This window comes from Bombus affinis, unplaced genomic scaffold (genome assembly GCF_024516045.1).
Source record: "Bombus affinis isolate iyBomAffi1 unplaced genomic scaffold, iyBomAffi1.2 ctg00000059.1, whole genome shotgun sequence".
Taxonomy (NCBI): Eukaryota; Metazoa; Arthropoda; class Insecta; order Hymenoptera; family Apidae; genus Bombus; species Bombus affinis.
In genome coordinates this window covers 920659-933190 of record NW_026108820.1, presented here as the reverse complement: position 1 = coordinate 933190, position 12532 = coordinate 920659, and the positions used below count along the sequence as shown (strand labels likewise).

Below are 12532 nucleotides of genomic sequence, written 5' to 3'. Positions count from 1 at the left end.
ACTCATCGTTAGATTATTAGATCGCGGATGTTCGTGCATTTGTGGGAATTTTAAAAATGCAAAAGTCCATGAAACGTTTAGGAAACGTAGAGGATGAAATAAATCTCTATCCGTTTCGGTTTATTCAGTCGTATTCGTGAAAGTAGCAAACTGCACGAACATACGTATATTATTATTATTATATCTTGTTTTTGCGAAAAGCATTTCTCTTGCAAGCATTTGCCTTTTATATTTCTTACTTTTGGCGTTCCGCGTACTTATAGGAAATTGCAGCTTGATCGTTGCAATAAAACTTATCGCTTTCTATTTTCCGTTTCTGCACATCTTCGTAAATTTATCGTATTAGCGACGTGAAGTATAACGGACGATTGATCGTAAATTGAAATCACAAATTCCCCATCGACCATTTCACAACAGACTGCCGCAGTTGCATGTTTTATAGGGGTGAATAGCCGCAGAGAAATCGATTCCAGTTCTACAAGGGACAAGTGTTATTGCTTTCATTTGAGCGCTCTGCCTAAGTATATTGTTCGTGGATTTACTGCAACAATGTTTGGGATTCTAAATTGCAACCTCCCAAGAGAAAACTTCGAAATGCTCTAAATATCGTATCGGCTACTTTCACGTAATGATATATTTGTTTTTTGACAAATAAATAAAGAAAAGAAAAGAAGAGTAAAATACACATCGAGAGTATTTTACCTGGAATACGTATTCAAGAATTATTTGCAGATTTTTCAGACCAAAGATACTTTTGTAAAGTGTATAATCATTTATCTGGAAAGTATTAAAAGTACTTCGTTTCTAGTAGGATTATATAATATCAATATCGTATTTAGGAAGTTGTGAAATTGCGAACTTATTAATAGGAAACACCATATAGATACAGAGAATGAAATTACTGATCGATACGGAGGATATTAATTCATTTAATATCTTGGCGATAGCAGATGATCGCTTTGCAATTAATCAGTACTCTGCAATTTATAATTGGATATAATGCAGTTAATTATTTAAATCAATTGTTACGTGTATAAAGATTGATAGCAGGTATTTATAACTTTTCTGCGATTTTCACATTAAGCATGATGAAGCAGTTGAATGATTAATTGATTCTCTTTAACATAGCCATGAGGGAGACGAATTTTTTTAAAAAGAAATATTCTCTTACCAACTACCGTCGGCAAAATACCGAGCGTAGGATTAAACTGTTAGTTGTGAAAACTATTAATATTAAATTAACGTTCGTTGGAACGATATTCGTTGGAATTATATTTTCAAAGTCTCATCTTTATGTATACTACCTGAAGTATAATATTTCTGCAAATAGTGAAATATAAAATAGTGAAATGACGATGTTACAGTAAAAATTGTTTTATCGTACAAAATTGAATATCTTTGTGTATTTGCTACGATATAATTATTAAAAAGAAGAAGAAACTTTCGATCATGAGAAAGATGGAATATAATGAAATATATTCAGACATTGAATAAAAATTTTTATTTTCATTTCGGAGGATGGAACGAACACGAAATATGCAGCAAATTTTGCGAATATTTCAAAATGAAGGAACTGCGCAAATATAAATATTTGCAAGTTAATTGCACTTAATATGGAACACCTGACTTTAAAAGCTTCCCAAAAACAGAAACATGCTTTTCTTTTCAATTGCTTTCGAGAAATTAATACGTCCTTTCTGTGTCGCTTTATAAATTCTTTTAACATCGATATTACGTTTTTTCCTAATATTAAATTCTAACAATTTCTTACAATTTTTCAGCTGAAAGTTGTATTAAAATAATTTTGGCAACTGCTGAAAATTGTTGAAATTGTTGCACCAAGAGCGTAATTTCTGGGAAAAAAGGGTCGATGAGAACTCAAATCCTTCCGGGACTGTTTTACTCGCTCTATTAAACAAACATGTTTAATGATAAATCATGCAAAAAGTAATATTTTTTACGTTCATTATTTAACACGACTCTCAGAAAAATTTTATAGGCTGTCAAACGTAACAATCAACTGCATTCGATCAACATGCTTTCATTTTTAAGGAAGTATTTCATTTATTATTTGCGTTATTACTTTAATAAACGTTTGCTATACCGTTAACGTTCATATCTATAAACCAACGTTTACTTACAGCTTTACCCTTACATAACGTCAATTTTCGAAAGAATTACGGATTTTTATTATACAATATATTAATCTTAGTTATTATAACGTTAAGTTATTAGCAAAATTACAAGATTGAAGTTACCAGAAGAAAAAAAGCGAGGTGTTCGTTTCCTCTTTTACAAATATAGAAGAGGAAGGTTGCTTAAGAATGATTAAAACGTAAAATGAAATTCTAATTAAATAAACGCCGTATTACCATTTTTCTACTATAGTTTCGAGTAAATTCCGCGCACTAATCGTATTTCTCTACGGCACAATAATAACATTCTGTTAATCAGTCTTTGAAATGTCACCGCAAATGTTCCATGTGCAACGTGACGTGTATTCCGTGATAATTTTCTTAAACTATATGAAGTTAATGTAAATTCGAGCTATCGCGGGGAGACGCGGTCGTTAGAATACGCGTCAACGAGAGTCGTAAATTCCCGTTACGATTAGAATAATCGACACCACGAATAGTTCGATCCCCGTATTTCGGTTAGGATAATCGGGGTGGTTGATGCGGTATAACACTGAGAGTCACAGAATTATAATAATATATATTTCCAACAATTAGTCTACACGATTGAAAAGATATAAACAATTAACAACTTTATCGCACGCAGATAATATAGATGTATACAATATAGAGCAAGGCTCTTACAATTGAGCTTAATCTCTTGGTGGACGTAGCACGATATTATACTTAATAAAATAAGCGAATGTTTGGCTATGTCGCGGATCGACTTGAATTGGCGTTCAGAATTTGACTCAAAGTGTAACGTTCGACGTTACAAGTGTAACGTCACAAGGAACTGATCGACTTTTGATGATTTCTTTGTCTCATCTTTAAGACGACCCCCACTATACTTAGGTCACGCCACCGTTCGCGCCTATGATCACGTATGTCTGTTCTTGCGTGGAAAACGTAACGGACCAAATTCGACGTTTCGAGAACTCGCTGCTTGGCGACAGCTATGCGCTCGTCGATACATTGTATATGATCCGGCGGTCAGATAAGACGATCTGACTGAGACATTGTAGGGCCGCGAGTGACGGTTAGAAAATACAGCCTGTGTTAAGCCTCGTGGCGTAACATTAACGTTTATAACATTCTATAAAGTAATAAGCAAACTAAATGAATAGCCTTCATCACGCTGTATATCCTGTTTGCATATTTAATATTAATATCAAAGCTTCCATGCAAAAAGATGTTGTATTTTGCAAGCGTATTTTATTACCGAGTGCATAATAATTCATTAACAATCCCCACGATTTATCGTCACAGTACGAAAGTACGTTCAATAATTTACATTCTGTTTTTAAACAGCCTGTTGTAGCTATACTTTGTTTTCACGTATTTCAAGTAAACATATCATCGATAAATACACCAGTACAAACGCTATTATATCGATGCAAACGTTAAAACATTTTCATCATGGTGAAATGTATTTGGTACATCAATTTTAGCGAATTCAATTAATGTATGACGAATGTTAAGCATTTACTTTGATTCGTTGAGTTTTAAGAATGAAATTAATTAAAATTTCCTTCAATCAAGGTAGATGTAATTTTAACAGAAAATTCCATTAAATTTCTATAAGTATTTCTGTAGTATCGGAAAAAGGATAGGATTAGGATGATTTAGATTTGTAAAATTCTCCTAATACTATTTATTAAGATAAATAAAAATAACAGAGATTAAATGGACAGAGAACGATAAATGTTCAAATTGAACTAAAACACAAAAGTCTTATTCCGTTCAAATCATTCTCGCAACTCTATAACTAACAACTCGATCTCTCTACAACGCTAGCAACTCTACAACTCTCGTCTTCGGCATCTGCACTCGCACGCTCTCGCTTCTCAACTCATACTGCACGCCTTTTGAATTCGTTCTCGCTGGCGTCTCAACTAACACTACCCTTAGCGTCTCTTTGTTTTTTCTCGTCCCATCGAACACGTGTCCCGAAACCCCGTGGCCAGAGTCACGCAGGCTCTTTCCACAAAACTGTCCACTTGAAAGGACCGACGACACATTGATGTACTCGACGACGCCACGGCTCTCGCCACTTTGTATACGGTTCGGCCGATATCTTGGGCCTTTTGCCCACGATACTACATTTCTAATGGTTACTCTTATCCCTATAGATAAAAATTAAAAAGCAAACTATCCTATAAAAATTAACAGATAAGATTATTTTTTCCTGTTAATTTCTATGCCATAATTGCCTCTTCGATTCCCCATTTCTCTACGATTTATTCGTCTCGTACACAATTTTAACGTAATATTTGTAACAACAGACAGAGATACTTAGTTAGATTTAACACGATTCTTTTTTTCGTTTTTGTTAAAAAATTATTCGCAGACCGCAGCTCCTCCTTCGATAAATTTTAATTCTCATTACGTGTACGTACATAAAACGTAGCGAGTACGAAACAATCACAGAATAACGTGATCTTCGATGAGATGCGATGTTTTAATAAGTTCTGATAATAGATGCATCATTAAATATGTAATTGGAAATGGTTGTTAATCGCGAGCATTAAATAATAATGTAATTTGAAAATAAATTAAATTCGATATATTTATACCGAATATATTAAAGACGTTTTAACATCGACATATTCAACATTTACTACTATTTTCCAGGCACAATATCTTCTTGTCGTTACGTATTTGAAACCTCCATAATATCTGAATTTATTTTAGCGGACACAGCAGTATGTAAAAGTTACATTAATAAAAAAAAAAAAAAAAAAAAAACAACAAATCGCGATTATCTTCGTTAACTTACAAGATACGTATTATTAAATATCCAAAGAACAATTCTAAACAATTTTGCAGAAATAACATTCCAAACAAATATAATACTTATTAATTGATATATTAAATTCGTCGGATGCAATTTTTTAATCGCACATGAAACAAACGTATATTTCTCATTTCGTTGAATTGTTTTCTACATTTAAATTATTCCTGGATAGATGAGAATTATACGAAACTCTCGAAATAAGGAAATAAGCAAAATAAAAAGAAAAAAAGAAGAAAAAAGAGAAGAAACTGGTAGATTTCACTTATCGTTAAACTTATATTCTTAAACCAAGTTAAACTTAGTTCGCCATCTTCGTGATATCACGCAATTCAACAAACTGTCAGATGCAAATACAACGTTAACATAGAATTGTAACGATAAAAGTTATATTCGAAGTTATGGTAATCTCATCTGCTATGACTCATCATTGTGCAACTGTAACTTATACCATTAACAAATCTGTATTTTCAGCCACGTTTCTAACTATAATCGTACATTCCATGTACATAAGTAATGTCCACATTGAGGAACGTATAACGCTTAGTTAATAAATTCGAAACCACATCGTTCGCGTGTAGTCCACGTGAACTATATTTGAATTGTGTTAAAATGGCAATTTGTAAATTTTATACGTCATATCGAAGGGATTAAGGATATTGAAGGAGAATACATAAATATTCGAGTCGCGTACATAAGTCTTAATATTACGAGCATAAATCTCCAAAATCTTCCGAATCTCCGTCGTATCTCAGCCACGTGAAATTATTTTTCATAATCTTAGTACGTTATTGATCTACGATATAGTAAAAGTTCTATACAATAAGTAATAAGCTTTATACAATAGCTCGTGGTTGATAACTCCGCTAAAGACGTTAAATACAATTTATGGCAACAAAATTTTATCCTATTTTAACAGTTCGTGGAAATAAAAATCGACGGACTTATGCAACCTCCAGTTGGCGAACAAATTAACGCAAGTTCCCAACGAATGAAACGCGAATAATGAAATTACACGAATACCGAGGAACGAACTTTAAAATTCCTCGTATCGATCGAATCGACTGTTATTCATTGAATTTCCCAGGATCGCTAAAATAGGCTAAATCTCACGGGCCAAGGAATTTCCGACGATATGAAGGAATTAGGTAACGTTGTCGGAGAAGAGTGCGCGAATGTAATACAATACCTTGGAAAAGTAAAACGTTTCTTTTAATAATGTAAATGGGCTGAAAAATATTGCGGCAGAAGCGAGCAATTACTGATTCTACGTGAAAAACCGAGTGGAAAATGTGGAATAAAATTTGTAAAAATTTCAGTACACCGGTTAAATCCTCAATTTCGATCCTCGGATGAAAAAAAATTAATTGTAATAAATCATACCAGGTGTTTTTCCTATCTTTCTTATTTTTCACGTAGAATCACACTCTGTGTTTCTATTCGATCTATTGGCCAAAATCTATAAAATTCACGTGGCGATCAACGTATCGATGCATTCTGTCAATTAATAAAAGAAGATATAGCTTAACGTAGAATAATCTTTTTTATTGCGATAGTGATGGAAATTTCATTATCGAGATTAATCGTGACCTTGTTGAAAGTCTGATCGGCGCTATAACGAAAGAGTAGTTAGGCGAGCGGAATCACGGCGTGGAATGGAAAAGCGTGAGAAAGTAGTCTCATAATGTAATTAATGATCGAGGAATCGAAATTCTGTCGTATTTTACAGCGAGGATAAGAACTACTCAAGCGACAATCGAATGTCACTTAAGCGCTCTGGAGATGGAATCAATTAGTACTTGAGTGGCGTTAATTCTTGCGCGAAGATCAATTCTCGCAAACTATTCGAAAAATAAGGATTAAAAGGTTTTTACATAGGGAAGCGTAGGATTGAAGCTTAGGATTTAATTTTGACGCGAATAAATGAAAGTTTAAGAATCGAGATTTAATTGAAATAAAAGTAGGATCGTTAAATTAAAAAACGTGAATAATTCTCAATTTTTGTCGCATATGAAGTATATACACAAGTCTTTCAAATAATAAAATATTTAACCAACGTTAAATATTTAACTATAACGTGAAAGTAATATAAATGTAAATGAATATCGAACATTCTGAATTATAACACCAATTAATCGCATGCTAATTAATATTTATGAATCATGAGCGAAACACGATGGAAAATCGAAATTCGATATATATATTTCGAACCGTAAAAATAAGATCAGTAGAATGAACATGAGTTGGTGTACACTAGTTTTTTATTAAATGAAAAATAATTGATACGAATAGTAATAATAATAGAATATTTCTTAATTAACTTTTTCATTAATAGATATTATGTTTACATATATACAAATAAATATAATTTTCTACAAATAATATATATGTTATCAATTTAGGATATGAGTATAAAATTTCTCACCATGTCACAAATTTTCCCGAACGTTATTTTTCGCATTTGAACTTGCAGTTGGATACTACGACTATATTTCTTATATTTGTTTACAAGTTTAATAAAACTATTTTACGCTATGGCTTCGCTTGTTACTTACGGCTTCTTCAAACCAAGCGATTAAGAGATGGAATAAAGCTGAAATTACGTGATATAATATGCGCGTATACTTCGTGTGCCTGACATTACGAGCATCACACTACTTACAAAGGAGATTTTACCTTGTATAAATCATACTTTTACTTTAGCAGCATGATAAATTTTATCCGATTACTTGAAAGCTGTTTGTATTCCGAGTTATTAAGCATCGTTATAACAACGAATGGTGTTGATAATTCTCTAATTTATTTAAATTTCCAAATTAACATAAAGTGTTACGTAATTATTTTATAAATGTCTTAAAACGTTATGAATATTAGTTTATATGAAATCTTCCCTTAGAGAACGTGGGCGGATGAATATTAAACTTTGATGGAACGCATCTAACGATGAAATATTACATATCTATGAAATTCATCTAAATGATTAAATATCAGATATCTATGGTATTCATCAAACGATTAAATATCAAATAATATAAAAAAAATATAAAATAACAGTTAGCAACATTTCGATATTATGGATTAATTGAATTAACTTTTAAATCGAAACACAAACGTGTTAACTACAACCTGCGGATTAAAGCGATTACAACTTTTTCCTTTTTTTTTACTTTTTTTTTTTTGATAGGAAAACTTCAACCAATACTTTTGTGTAAGCCTGTGAGGTAAGCCTCGACTTCTAAACTAACTTCGTAAGCTATAGAACTAAAAGAGCATAATCGTAATGTGATACGAATAGTCGGAAGAAATTTAACATTTATTTAAAAACTATATATATTTATTTAAAAACCGCTATATTACAAAGTCTTTAACTATATTTTTATGAATCTGTATAATTTTTTAGAATTTTAAAAGGATACATATATATATGCAAGATCCCTAGATTTCATGTAGGATAGGGATTCTTTTTGTTTCGCGGGTAGCACGACAGGCTGTGTTTCACGGACAGACCGATCTTCCCTTGTTTTACGGACGACCATTTTAAGAAGCACGTTTTTCCCGAACGGACGGATAGAGAGTTACATTAGAGACAAACAAGGTTACGGAATAGTTATTTAAGATTTTAAAGACTGAAGAAGAAAGATCGGTAGCTCAGGACGTTGAAAATCGATTCTCAATTTTCAGGTAAACATTGTACTAAAGACTTGTTATTTCCCGTTTATATAATTATTGTTATTTATTGTTATAAACGCATATTAATTGTCGTTTATTTTTGTATTTTATTATTTACTTCATAATAAAAACTCGATTTTCAGACTACAGAATCGATCCCTGAATTATCACCAAATTACCATCTTACAAATCGATTTTCACTACGCCATGCCGTTAGAAGTGAAGCTACGTATCGCCGTGAACGAGAACGCAAGAGGGAGAAAATAGAATGCATAAGAATCCATAAGAAAACCAGAAGATGAAGTATGTGATGTCTTTCCTCCAGAATATCAAGCAAGAGATCATCGTCCGCGGTTATTCAGTTTATCGATAGTGAAGAAAGCCGCAAACAACTTAACCAAGGTAAGCCATTACAGAAACATTGCACTCACGATGGATGACGCAACGGCAGCGTCATACATCGGTACAAGTTTAAACTTCGTGTTTCGAGATATTTACTTAGAAGAATCGGAGATCATCCCCACAAGGAAAATAAAGACCGAAATCGAAAAGCCCAATCTTCAAACAGAAACATTATTAGAAATCTTCCAGAAACAAAACATGCATGAGAGAGAAGGCACAGACTTTGTCATAAAACAATTTGATGGAACGCAAAAAGCCACAGATTGGAGTATGAAATATTCATATTTCACATACGCATCCCTTCCATACTCTAATATGAGTATGAAACCGAATACGAAAAATACGAAATCCAAACTGATGAAAAAAGGATCAAGAATTTGAAGAAATATCTGGGAAAAACAGCATCAGAATGGTACCAGACAAATCTGCCGAAGGATGAAGAATACAACTGGGAAAATTGGAAGGTGGCAGTTCAAAAAGCTTCTGGCAATAAAGGTTGGTCTGCAGTACGATACGCTTATAACTTTAAATACATTTCAGGTTCATTCACTGAATATGCCATAAAAAAGGAATGATTAATATTGGAAGTAAGGAGGAAGACTTCTGAAGAGACAGGGATAAATCTAATTGTTATTGGATTACCCATACACATTCAAGATAAAATCGATAAAGAAACAGTACAATCAACAAATGGCTTAATCGGATTCTTGGGGCAATATCAGACGAAGGGAAGAAAAACACAAGGGAGTAACGCAAGATTGGACAGAAAGCCAGAGCCACTGCCCAAGAAACAACCTTGTATGATTTATGAAGCACTGAATTTCCCAGGTCGATTTCACCCAATAACAACTCACCAAAGAAATACATGCACATACTCATCGATCATTTTTCAAGGGCTGTTTTTATGTCCACATCGAAAACACAACACACAGAAGATATCATAAAACTTATAGACTCGACAGGAGAAACTGATTGCATAAAAATTATCCTTGCAGGCCGATACCCAGTAATGACATCCAAAGAAATTCAAGAGTATACGAGGAAAAGGAACATTAAATTAATTTTCACCTCGACAGACTGCCCATCCTCCAATGGACTGAACAAAAGGGTAAATCAAACATTAGTAAACAGGATCAGATGTAATTCAGACAAAAATAAGAGAAACTGGACAAAAATCACAGAAGAAAGCGTAGAAGAAAACAATAACACCAGACACAGTGTAACGGGGTTTGCCCCAAATCATTTACTGAATGGAAAAATGATTGAAATCGTCCCTAAGGAAATAATGGAGAATAAGATAAACCTAAAAAGAGACAGAGAAGAAGCATTCAAAAACTCAACAAGAAATTTCGAAATTAACAAACAAAAATACGATAAAAAAAGAAGAGAACACGAATTTAAAATCGGTGATATGGTCTTCACCCACAACGGAAAAAAAATGAATAGAAATAAGCTGGAAGAAATTAGGAAAGGACCTTTCATAATTCTAAGAAGGATTTCAAACTCCATATATGAAGTGGATAACGGTAATCGGGGATCTGAAGGGAATCTGTTCCACTCCCCATTCGAGGGGCGGTATAAACTCCCTAGAGTTCATGTAGGATAGGGATTCTTTTTGTTTTACGGGTAGCACGACAGGCTGTGTTTCACGGACAGACCTTCTTTTGTTTTATGGACGACCATTTTAAGAAGCAAATTTTTCGCGAACGGACGGACAGAGAGTTACATTAGAGACAGACAAGGTTACAGAATAGTTATTTAAAATTTTAAAGACTGAAGAAGAAAGATCGGTAGCTCAGGACGTTGAAAATCGATTCTCGATTTTCAGGTAAACATTGTACTAAAGACTTTTTATTTCCCGTTTATATAATTATTATTTATTGTTATAGACGCATATTAATTGTTGTTTATTTTTGTATTTTATCATTTACTCCATAATAAAAACTCGATTTTCAGACTACAGAATAGATCCCTGAATTATCCCCGGATTACGATCTTATATATATGTACATATTTGTATATTTATATATATATACAAATATATATATATATATATATATATATATATATATATATATATATATATATAGAGAGAGAGAGAGAGAGAGAGAGAATGTTACAAGGAAGTAATCTAAAACTTCGTAAATTTGTAGTACATGTTTAATGAGAGAAGTATAAAATATCTGATAAGCGTAGATCCAAAAATTAATCCTATTTATTTGATATACCGTACTTTTTATTTAACATTTAAATCGAACGTTTAAATCGAACCCTCGATAGAATAGATAGAATAAACGTGTCCAATAAAATAATCTCCTCCATCATCTGATTTGAATTCAACGAATTTTTTTTATGAATACACATAGAGAGAAATCTACCTATTGTGGACACACGTACAAATCAATAAATAATGCATGTCGTGCAATATCGGCTACAGAAGGAAAAAATAGAGAATTATGTGTTATCCATAGATGGCAGTTATACAGTGACTACGAAAGGTATTTAAATAATATGAATATAAATACATGATACATGCATTAAACTTGGTATTATTTAATGGTACTTTCATACGATTATAAGGATTTGATTTGAAATATAAAAGCTGATAGGAAAACGGTTCATTGGAAAATATGGACACGCGCAAATATTTTCTCGTGCCCGCAGTATATTAAAACAGAAAGTCAAATGAAATATTTCTTATCAATGGCGGAGGATATTTTTCTCTTCTTCTTGACCCAGCAATTGGATTTCATCAATATTATATAACGTTGATTAAAATTTCCTTTTCTCTCGAGTGAGTACTATAAGATCACAAAATGACATAGATCTTTTCTTTGCAACTTGCTGAATATAAAACTGCGTCCTTTTACAGGCAACCATGTATATTCCAAGCGTGATGAAGGGATTAGATCATCGTATCGTAAATTATGCTTACTTCCAACCCCAAAGGCAGACTTTCTATGTGCTTGTCTCTTTGCTTCGAGGGCCAGCGAACTCTTCACTCTATATGACAGAAACAGCCTAGAATCCAGGGGGAAATTTGAAAGTCAATCAAGGAAAGAACTGCAAGGTGGACAGAGCAAGGTCTCGTAGAAATGTATGTGAGATTCGTTTCTCGCAAATTACGAAATACGGAAACGTTTAAAGTCATCTACAGGCGGAAATCTGTTCAAGACAGTCGCGGTAATATTTCGACGTTATATTTCATACGTTAAGCCAGCTATTATTTAAATATGTTCTTTGAAATTAAGTAAAATCAAAGTAGCTGAAAAAGTACAGCTGATAAAATTACGTTCAAAACGTGAATGAACAATAATTTTTACTTTCGTTACGCTATTGTTATCGATTATCCATTATTTCTTATGGCAAGAAATGGGAACGTGCTTAATTTACGATAAAAACGAGAAACAATACGTAAAATATTTTTCACGATAAATTATTTTCATATTGTTTGAAATAATTTTACGCTTCCGCGATATAAGTGGCGAATGTA

The 12532-nt window shown here is 32.8% G+C and overlaps 1 protein-coding gene and 1 long non-coding RNA gene across 3 annotated transcripts in view; one reads left to right on the top strand and one right to left on the bottom strand.

Annotated features, from left to right (window-relative positions):
• Nucleotides 1-12532, bottom strand: part of LOC126926793 (uncharacterized) — a 224593-nt gene that overhangs the window by 54472 nt on the left and 157589 nt on the right. The gene's annotated exons all lie outside the window — the stretch shown is intronic.
• On the top strand, nucleotides 10622-12066 carry LOC126926844 (uncharacterized). 2 transcript variants are annotated; one of them, XR_007714934.1, is made up of 4 exons: nucleotides 10622-10867; nucleotides 11511-11537; nucleotides 11642-11833; nucleotides 11912-12066. It is a non-coding gene; the product is annotated as an uncharacterized LOC126926844 (long non-coding RNA). The 2 variants fall into 2 exon arrangements; XR_007714933.1 differs by having other exon boundaries at nucleotides 11620-11833.